Consider the following 11345-nt stretch of genomic DNA (forward strand, 5'->3'; position numbering starts at 1 on the left):
TGATAAAAAAACTAAATTTTAATTTTACAAAGATACTATTCCTATAAAATATTAATTACTTATGCATATATTTATAAGTACCTATATAAACATTAGGTTTAGGTCCATTTGAATAGGTTTATAAGTGATTTTTTTTATTTTTAATTTATAAAAATGTGTAGTATTAATGTTTGGTATAATTTTTAAAATAAAATTACAACTTTTTAAAAAGTTATTTTGGTGTTTAAGGAGATGTTAAAAAAATGACTTCTCTCATAATAAAAAGTTTTTTTTATCACTTTTCTCTTAAAATAAGTACTTTTAGAACTAAAAAATCAAACACAAAATAATTTATTTATAAGTTACTTTTAATATAAACATTTATTATTTAAGCTATTTATTCAAAAATAACTTAATTAAGTTGTTTACCAAACAGGCCTATTATTCTACTAACTTTCATCTTAACAAATTACAAGTTTTAATACATAGACACAGTTCATAAAAACCTCACCAAAAATTGTGATAATTAGATACTCAAAGTTTGTGCGTGCGTTTATGGGAGACGTTCATTTATGCCGACCAAAAAGCTCTAATATATCTTGAAATGATTTTAGTAGATAAAAAAATAAATTATTCTTATACTATTATTTTAATTGAAAATAAAAGTAGCAAACTCTAATTGCAACAAGGTAGAAAAAATGAGCTAGCATTCATCTTTTCTATAATTCATACAGCATTTATGGAAAACATTCACACTGTTAGTAAATGAAAGAACTCCAATATATTTCAAAATAATTTGCTAGATAAAACGATAAATTATTCTTACACTATTATTTTGATTGACAATAAAAGTAATAAACTTAATTGCAACAAAATAAAAGAAACATATCTGATACACATACAAGTATTTTTAACTTATAAGTTCTATAAGTTGGGTCAAGCCCAACAAAAGCCATGCACACCACACTTTCTACACTCGAGCGTAAATACACGCGTGTTACTCAATCGTTTCCTTTTTCTAAAATGTGCTCATTATGAAAGATTATTCCTCTTCTTCCTCAATCAAAACCCAAATCCTCGAAATTCAAGCCATATTCGAAACCAAACAAAGCTTTGAAGAAACCGTCCAACGCCTCGCGAAAAGTAGAAGAAATCAAGAAGAAAACATACAAATCTCCATAAAAAAAATACCAAAAAGAACGAATAAACATTATTCAAGGTACTGTTTCATTTTTCTTCTAGGTTTTTCACATTTCTGTTTCTGATTTCGAAATCGAAGCACTATATCGTCGTATTTCTCTCTCTGTTTCACTGTTCTTGGTTTAGATCTCATATTACTGTTCTAATGAAACTGTTCAAGTCGTTTATGCTGTTCTAGATTTTTCTCTATCGTTTACTAGTGAGTGGTTTAACGTATGTTTTGATCTATTTTTGTGCATGTTTTGTCCATATTTGCATGTTTTTTAAGTAGGTTTGTATACATATAAACTCTGTATTGAATTTCAAGTGGCATTTTGAACTTAAAAGTAGAGGTGTATGGGACTGATATATATATATAGAGTATTAAAGTGTAAATGGTGCTGTTCTAATTGTGCTTGACCTTGTAGTGTCATTTTATGCATGTTTGGTTGAGTTGAATATGATTTTGAACTCATTTAATTTCGTTTAATTGAAAAAACAAAATGGGTATAGGACTGGATTTGGGTGTATGTGGCTGATATTTGGGTGTATCGACTGATATTTGGGTGTATATCTCTGATATTTGGGTGTATTTTTTATCTATTGACAGTATCTCTTTTTCATTGCAGTAAAAATGGCAACCAAGAAACAAGGTGAAAAAAAATACAATGTAAGCACAAATATATGTCTTAGAACAAGTCAATTTTTCCTAATACAAATATATGTTATTTAAATGACTCTAATTTTACTTTTTTTTTTAAACCAAAGACTTGAAGTGTGCCACCAGATTATTGAGTGAAGAATTTGAAAATATGAGCAAGGCAAAGAAAGCAATTGTTCGGGAATTAGGTTTTGGTAGACTCGTATACATCCCGCCAATGAGGGTGCATCACAAACTATTAAAGGAGTTGGCTAACTCCTTTAAATTGGGCAAAAACACACTCAAAACAAGCTATAGTTCCTTTAAAGTTAAACTCAGCACAATAGGGGGCTGCCCTTGGCCTCAATGCATCAGGTAACTCATTACAGAAAACCTCTATAGTTCCATTCTTCGTAATATCTTATTCTGATATCATGTAATCAAGAAATAAATATAGGTGTATATGAGTGATATTTGGGTGTATATGAGTGATATTTGGATGTATTTCAAGTGATTTGGAGTGTAAATTATTTTCTTTTTTGTAGGAGATCTATTTCCTGATAAAGTGAGTTATAAGAAACTTTCTGAGGAGAACAAACTAATTTTTAGAAGGTTCCAGGGGAAGACTCTAAAGAATCTGACCGATGAGATGATGAGTATTGGTGTTGAAAACGAACAAGATCGCCTGATGTTCAAGAGGATTTTCACCCTCTATATTCAGATGGCGTTCTTGTTGCCAACAACAATAAACAAAATCTTCCCTGTGCACCTAGCTCCAATTTTTAAGATGGACAAAATAACGGAGGGCAACTGGGGAGCCCATGTGCATATATATATATATATATATATATATATATATATATATATATATATATATATATATTAAGAGTATTGAAGTGTACCTGGTGCTATTCTAATTGTCTTGACATTGTAGTGTCATTGTATGCATGTTTGGTTGAGTTGAATATGATTTTGAACTTATTTAATTTCGTTTAATCGAAAAAACAAAAAATATGTATAAGACTGCATTTGGGTGTATGCGGCTGGTATTTGGGTGTACGTAGCTGGTATTTGGGTGTATGTCTCTAGTATTTGGGTGTATTTTTTATCTATTGATATTATTTCTTTTTTCTTGCAATAAAAATGACAACCAAGAACCAAGGCGAAAAAATATACAATGTAAGCGCACGCACATCTCTTAGAACAAGTCAATTTTTCTAATACAAATATAGGTTATTTAAATGACTCTAATTTTGCTTTGTTTACAGTAAACCAAAGACTTGAAGTGTGCCACTAGATTATTGAGTGAAAAATTTGAAAAGATGAGCGAGCCAAAGAAAGCGATCGTTCGTGAATTAGGTTTTGGTGGACTCATGCACATCCCACCAATGAATGTATCTCACAAACTATTAAAGGAGTTGGCTAACTACTTTAAATTGGGCTAAAACACACTGGAAACAAGTTATGGTTCCTCTAAAGTTAAACTCAAAACAATAGGGGCTGCCCTTGGCCTCAATGCATCATGTAACTGATTACAGAAAACTTCTATACTTCCATTCTCTGTAATATATTCTTCGTAATATGTTATTTTGATCTCATGTAATCAAGTAATAAATTTAGGTGTATATGAGTGATATTTGGGTCTATTTCAAGTGATTTGGAGTGTAAATTATTTTCTTTTTTGTAGGAGATATATTTTCTGATAAAGTGAGTTATAAGAAACTTTTTGAAGAGAACAAACTGATTTTTAGAAGGTTCCAGGGGAACACTCTAAAAAATCTGACCGATGACATGATGAGTATCGGTGTTGAAAACGAACAAGATCGCCTGATGTTTAAAAGGATTTTCATCCTCTATATTCAAATGGCATTCTTGGTGCCAACAACAATAAACAAAGTATCTCCTGTGCACCTAGCTCCAATTTTTGAGATGGACAAAATAACGGAGGATAACTGGGGAGCCCATGTGCTGAATTTCATCATCAAAGGCATAACCAATTACTGTCTAAAAACGAAAAAATCAATCGACGGCTGCCTCTTTGCCTTGATGATAATCTATTTCTATCTGGCAGAAAATACAGAGAAGAAAGGAAAAAAAAAAACCCTGGACTGCCCTGGATTAGCAACTGGAATAAAGAACTGCTGGTTGCAAGGATGAGAGCAGAGATAGATGGTCATATGGTAAGTGATCAGAATACCTTCTCTAATTTGGGTGTATTTTATTTAAGTAGATGCTGTAAACTAACATTTCTACTATTTTAGGGAATTGTCAAGAAGGCATAAACAAAAAAATTGAAAGAAATGAAAAAAAAAAGAAAGAAGAAAAGAAAAAAATGAAAAAAAGAAGGCAAGTTCATCATCTGAGAGTGATCCATCAAAGACTGAAGTTGATTTTTTCTCTGAGTCTGAGTCTGAAGAAGACTTAGAGGAACCTAGAAGGAAACAACCCAAAAGGACGGCCAAAAAGTAAGTAATATTTTTGGCTGTGTTTGTTTTTTCCTAATGATTGTTTGCTTTCTAGAATGGAATCCAGAAAAATGAAGCAGATTTTAGAGGATTCCAGTTCAGAAAGCAAAAGTGAATCCAATGATGAATAAGATTATGAAATTATCATCACTTTCTTTCTTGTTTCTATCAAAATTTAATGTATTAACAGAAGGTTTCTCATTTAATTTCAGGTGTGAAGAATCGTTGCCAATTAAAAAACAAAAATCAAAGAAAAAAATTCAGACTCCCGCCAAAAAGTATGCACTTCTTTTGAGAGTATTTCATCATCAATATTGTTGTATTTGTCTGATTCATAATTTTTTTATTTTCAGGACGCAATCCAAAAAAAGAAAGCACATAATTGAGGATTTGTCTTCTAAAGAAGAAATTCATTCCTATGATGTATAAGATACTTTATGAAGCTATCTTACACTTTATCATCAAAACTATATTTTGTTAACTTGTACTTTTGAATGTACTGTCAGAACTAAAATTGGAACTGAAATAATAGAAGAATTTTCAAGACAATCAAAAAAGAAGAAAACAAATGAAGAGGCTGCTGCACACGGGTATGTTGAATTTGGGTGTATATTACCATTTTTAAGGTGTTTTGGTTGCTGATTATTATTCTTGCTTTATTTTATAGAATTTTGATATCCTGATTTAACTAAATAATATTTTTACTGAACGATATTTATTCTATACTTAGAATACCGGAGGTAAACTTAGCAAACGAGACTGATCCTTTGTTTCAAGGACAAATGGATCAAAGCAGTGTAAACATACATTCGGATAGCATGTAATTTCTTTTTCTTATACCATTTTCTAAATTCCTTTTTTACCATATTTTTCTAATTTTGTATATATTTTTTTAGAACAAAGAGCCTTTTAATGTTGTATTCAAGAAAAAAAAGGTAGAAAAAAAATAAAAATCTACAACTACGCAAGTTCTCAAAAAAAGAGCCTTTCCGGGTATATTTGGTTATTATTTGTGTGTATTGTTTTCTTATTTGGGTGGATTTCAGGTTGAGTCGGGAAGAAGAATCGGTGAGTGACCCAGCTCAACAATAGATGATCATTTTTCAACCGCCCTCTGAACAATGTTGTATTCAAGAAAAAAAAGGTAGAAAAAAAATAAAAATCTACAACTACGCAAGTTCTCAAAAAAAGAGCCTTTCCGGGTATATTTGGTTATTATTTGTGTGTATTGTTTTCTTATTTGGGTGGATTTCAGGTTGAGTCGGGAAGAAGAATCGGTGAGTGACCCAGCTCAACAATAGATGATCATTTTTCAACCGCCCTCCGAACCGCTTAATATGTAAGTTTTACAACTAAATTTTAAACTTCTAATCATCTATTTTAAAGGGCTTTCTTAACGTTTTATTTTTGTCTTATTTAGAGTTCCAATTCAACTATACCTACCTTCATTCTAGACAACATCAGCAAGCCCAGTGCCACCAATCAAACCATCCCCCCCAACGGAGAGGTGAGGAATAATATTCGAGTGTATACGGTTATTGTTTGGGTGTATTATTTTCTTATTTGGGTGTATATCTTGAAAATTGAGTTGTAATTGATTTTTTTATAATTTGATTCATTTTCTCTAACCCTGCAACACTCCACAACCCCAGAAAGTTGATGAAAGCTCACCGACGGTACCACCAGCTCCATCTAAAATGTAAGTTCAGCACAATATAACTTGGTTTTTGATATCATTCGTCTATTCTTATTCTTATAGTACGATATATGTCAATACGCAGTGATCCAGCCCCTGAAGCCACTGCTGCTGTACTATTGATGATGGCCCAGACAGCATCCTACGTACCTAGAGAATTTCCATTCCATCATTCAGCCTTGGCTTCACTGATTCAAGCCAAGAAGAAACACAAACCCAAGAGGGGCAGGGGCAACCAGAACCTCAGGTGGGAAAAAGTCCAAAAACCAGAGTACTAATAGAAGAATTAGATGAGCTAGTGGAGAAAATTGTAAATAGTGGAGTAAAGACAGCACTGAATTTTGCAGAGGGTAAAAGTCTCCCAATTGAAAAGTAGACTGTGGGCCAGATTTTTAAAACTCCTGCAAGGAGCAATTTAATATCAGCCGAAATGAAAGAAAAATATTACCTCTGGGCCACACGTATAAGGACATACAAGGACGGAACTACTCATGAGTATGATCCAGTTTGCACACTCAATACCCAACAACCATTAGTGTTGTCAAGAGTCCACTTTGCATCTCTAAAGGCTACTTTATATATCGAAGATGAGGTAATATTAAAATAAGATTAATGATTATATTATGACATGTGACTGCAATATTGATTGATGTAATTAATTTGGGTATTTTGTTTTTCTAGATTGTTACTGCTATGTGCCTGATCTTGAATTAAGAAAATATTAAAAGATTTCAAGAAGAAATTTAGTGTCCCCCGCCTAATATTGTGGTAAGGTGTAATGTAATAAAATTTGGGTGTATTTGTTTAATCTTTTGGGTGTATTAAAAGATTTCTTTTGGTGTTTCACAAATGCTGCAGAACATGGCCATTGAAAATCATACAGGTGGGGAGTTCTTAGAGCCAAAATCCAAAAAGCCATTTATGGTCGAACACTACCCAATATTTATACCCTTTTTGGACCTAAAAAAGTTAGCATCGCATCCATATGTAAGTTTTCGTTTCTAAAACTTCTTATCACAATTCTTTGGTTATGTGCGAATTAAACTAAGAGTTTGTTTGGGCGAGCTTCTAAAAAAAGATCTTTTTTCGAGTTATCTTTTTTTAAAAGATCTTATGAAAAAATAAAAGTAATTTTATGTTTGGATATCTCGTGTAAAAAGATCTTTTTATCTATCAATTATGTTTGGGTATAACAATATAAAAATATTTTTTTGTTTATTTATTACATGAAAAACATCTTTTTTTAAGGGAAAAAATCTTTTAAAAAAAGATGTAAATTACAACTTCTCAAAATAGATTTTTTTTTTTATTTTTCTAGTGTTTTTACTCTTACTACTAGAAATTTGCCAAACACGCTAAAAAATAAAAAATGATCTTTTTTCATTAAAAAAAAGATCTTTTTTAACAAAATAATGGCGCCCAAACAACCACTAAAACACTTTTCAATGTGGACATGCTTTAGATTTTTGCACCTGTTTGCTATTTAGAGCATTGGTAGATATGGGTGGCTGACATAAAAAAGAAAAAAAATTATATACTTGAACCGTATCACAAGGAGTGTCCCTCCAAACACATAATGAATCTAAATAAATTTGTTGTAAGTTGATTATGTTTTTTGCGTTTTAAAATTTGGGTGTATTTCAATTCAAAGTAAGGTGTACAATGTGATCCTTTGGGTGTATTCATTTATTAGATTTATTCTTTCTTATATTTTGCTTTGTTTTTTTGTTTTTAGGGTTACGTGATTTCGAGAATTAGGGTATATGTCGGGGGCACCTCTCAAGAAAAAAGATCGTGAAATTGAACCTCCATACATTGACATTTCAGGCCAACAAATGCCGTATAAATCTTTCACTCTGAAAATTGTGTTTTCTCTTGCTGTCCTATTTTAATTTGCTAAATTATTTTTGATTTTCAGCTATTGATTGTGCTGTTTATGTAATGAAATGGCTTGAAATAATTCAGCCTCAAAACGTTAAAAAGGGGAAGTATGAGTGGGACAATTGGACTCAGGTAATTGTGTTTAAAACTATATAACTCTCTATTACTTTTCTAAATTAATAGAGTTGATTAAAAGAATATTCTTTTAAACTGTAGGCGGAGGTAGACCACTTTAGAGTTGAATTTGCTTCTCGAATTCTTTTTCATGAGATGAATCGTGACAGAGATACAGTGATCAGGGGAAGTGAAGCAATGAGATTGTCCAAGCCATCTGCAGTGTTGTTGAGTCCATATTGTCAAGTAGATTCATATGATATTGACAGCGACAGTGATTAATTTCAGTGTGATCTAGTCTTGAAATAGTTTGAACACTTCTTGTAAATTTTGTGAATATTTAATCCAATTGTATTATAAAATTTTTTTGCATAAATAAACTGTCTGTGTTATATTCAAAAGCTGTAAATTACAGGTTCAAAAAAATAAAGGAAAACAACACCAATCCAAATAATACGCCCAATTACTTCAATAATACACCCAAATATAACCCGTATACACTCAAATATATACCCTAAATCCTAAAATCCTAAATCCTAAACACTAAACCCCTAAACCCTAAACCCTAAAATCCTAAAACCCTAAACCCTAAATCCTAAACCCTAAAATCCAAAACCCTAAACACTAAACCCCTAAACCCTAAACCCCCTAAATCCTAAATCCTAAAACCCTAAACCCTAAACCTTAAACCATAAATCCTAAACCCTAAAATCCTAAAACCCTAAATCCTAAACCCATAAACCCTAAACTCTAACCCCTAAACCCATAAATCATAAACCATAAACCCTAAAATCTTAAACCCTAAACCCATAAATCCTAAACCCCAAACCCTAAACCCTAAAACCTAAAACCCTAAACTCTAAAAACGAAACAAAACACTAATTTCTAACATAAACAGTAACATATGAAAAATATAAAATATAAAATTAAAATGTCAAACACAAGAGAATTCAGAAATACACCCAAAAACCTATCCCCTGCTGCTGGATCCCTAAACTGATAATTCATAACATGTCCGTGATATTGGCTGGAATTTGGTTGCACCACTGATGCAGCATAAAAAAGGTTTAACTTGAAATAATAAACTCACATATTAGCAAAACTATTAACAAAATAATTAAACTCAATTACCGCCTATTTAAAGAACATCACTTTTACCTCGCTTAGAGCTTTCGTTTTCTTCTTCTTTGAGGCATTTGCAATTTGTTTGTCCAACTTTGAACCTAGCCTATTTTTTGGATGTCCTCTTGTTCGAATCCTTGGAGGGCTTTGAAGCTCGTTAACGGATTCTAAGTTGGCATCTTTGTGAGATAACGAACATGTCCCGTTCCTTTTGGCTTTCAGTTCTTCCATCTCAACCATGACATTATCATAGGCACTGTGCAGAATAGCAGTCAGCTCCTCGGATTTTGATGCAAATTCACATATATTTTGCGAATGAAACACCAGTGCACGAATTGTAAATCACACTTTTCACAACTCGTACCACTAACCAGCAAGTGCACTGGGTCGTCCAAGTAATACTTTACGTGAGTAAGGGTCGAATCCCACGGAGATTGTTGGCTTGAAGCAATCTATGGTTATCTTGTAATTCTTAGTCAGGATATCAATTATAATTATCAGTTTGGATTGTGAAAAATAAAAGAGCATGAATTAAATACTTATTATGCAGTAATGGAGAATATGTTGGAGTTTTGGAGATGCTTTGTCTTCTGAATCTCTGCTTTCCCACTGTCTTCTTCTTCATGCACGCAAGGTTCCTCCTATGGCAAGCTGTGTGTTGGTGGATCACCGTTGTCAATGGCTACCATCCGTCCTCTCAGTGAAAATGGTCCAAGTGCGCTGTCACCGCACAGCTAATCATCTGTCGGTTCTCACTCATGCTGGAATAGGATCCATTGATCCTTTTGCGTCTGTCACTACGCCCGACCCTTGTGAGTTTGAAGCTCGTCACAGTCATTCAATCCCTGAATCCTACTCGGAATACCACAGACAAGGTTTAGACTTTTTGGATTCTCAAGAATGCTGCCAATAGATTCTAGCTTATACCACGAAGATTCTGATTAAGGAATCCAAGAGATACTCATTCAATCGAAGGTAGAGCGGAAGTGGTTTTTAGGCATGCGTTCATAGGTTGAGAATGGTGATGAGTGTCACGGATCATCACATCCATCATATTGAAGTACGAATGAACATCTTAGATAGAAACAAGCGTGTTTGAATAGAAAACAGAAATAATTGCATTAATTCATCGAGACACAGCAGAGCTCCTCACCCCCAACAATGGAGTTTAGAGACTCATGCCATCAAAGAGTACAAAGTTCAGATCTAAAAATGTCATGAGGTACAAAATAAATCTCTAAAAGTTGTTTAAATACTAAACTCGTATCCTAGGTTTACAGAAAATGAGTAAACTAAGATAGATAGTGCAGAAATCCACTTCTGGGGCCCACTTGGTGTGTGATGGGGCTGAGACTTGAGCTTTACATGTGCCTAGGCTGTTTCCAGAGTTAAACGCCAGGTTGTAACCTGTTTCTGGCGTTTAACTCCAACTTGTAACCTGTTTCTAGCGTTTAACGCCAGAATGCAACATGGAACTGGCGTTGAACGCCAATTTACGTCATTTATCCTTGAGCAAAGTATGGACTATTATATATTTCTGGAAAGCCCTGGATGTCTACTTTCCAACGCAATTAAGACTGTGCCATTTGGACTTCTGTAGCTCCAGAAAATCTATTTCGAGTGCAGAGAGGTCAGAATCCAACAGCATCTGCAGTCCTTTTTCAGCCTGAATCAGATTTTTGCTCAGCTCCCTCAATTTCAGCCAGAAAATACCTGAAATCACAGAAAAACACACAAACTCATAGTAAAGTCCAGAAATATGAATTTTGCCTAGAAACTAATAAAAATATACTAAAAACTAACTAAAGCATGCTAAAAACTACATGAAATTACCCCCAAAAAGCGTATAAAATATCCGCTCATCACAACACCAAACTTAAACTGTTGCTTGTCCCCAAGCAACTAGACAAGTAAAATAGGATAAAAAAGAAATTGAGAAGCAATAATATCTCAGAGTTTTAAGTGAAGCTCAGATTCTAATTAGATGAGCGGGACTAGTAGCTTTTTGTTTCCGAACAGTTTTGGCATCTCACTTTATCCTTTGGAATTCAGAATGATTGGCGTCCATAGAAACTCAGAATTCAGATAGTATTATTGATTCTCCTAGTTTAGTATGTTGATTCTTGAACACATCTACTGATAAACCCATATTTTATGATATATTTTGTGCTTAGTTTGAGTGATTTATTTAACTCTTTACCCACTTATTCATATTAATTGCATGGTTTTACTTTCCCTTCCTTATTATGTGATGTATGTGAAAAACATG

The 11345-nt window shown here is 33.0% G+C and overlaps 1 long non-coding RNA gene across 1 annotated transcript; it reads right to left on the minus strand.

Moving 5' to 3' along the window:
- LOC110269785 lies at positions 8941–9354 on the minus strand. Its single transcript, XR_002358543.1, has 2 exons — positions 9113–9354; positions 8941–9025 (listed from the first exon to the last, which is right to left on the minus strand). It is a non-coding gene; the product is annotated as an uncharacterized LOC110269785 (long non-coding RNA).

Source organism: Arachis ipaensis, chromosome B03 (assembly GCF_000816755.2).
Source record: "Arachis ipaensis cultivar K30076 chromosome B03, Araip1.1, whole genome shotgun sequence".
Taxonomy (NCBI): domain Eukaryota; kingdom Viridiplantae; phylum Streptophyta; class Magnoliopsida; order Fabales; family Fabaceae; genus Arachis; species Arachis ipaensis.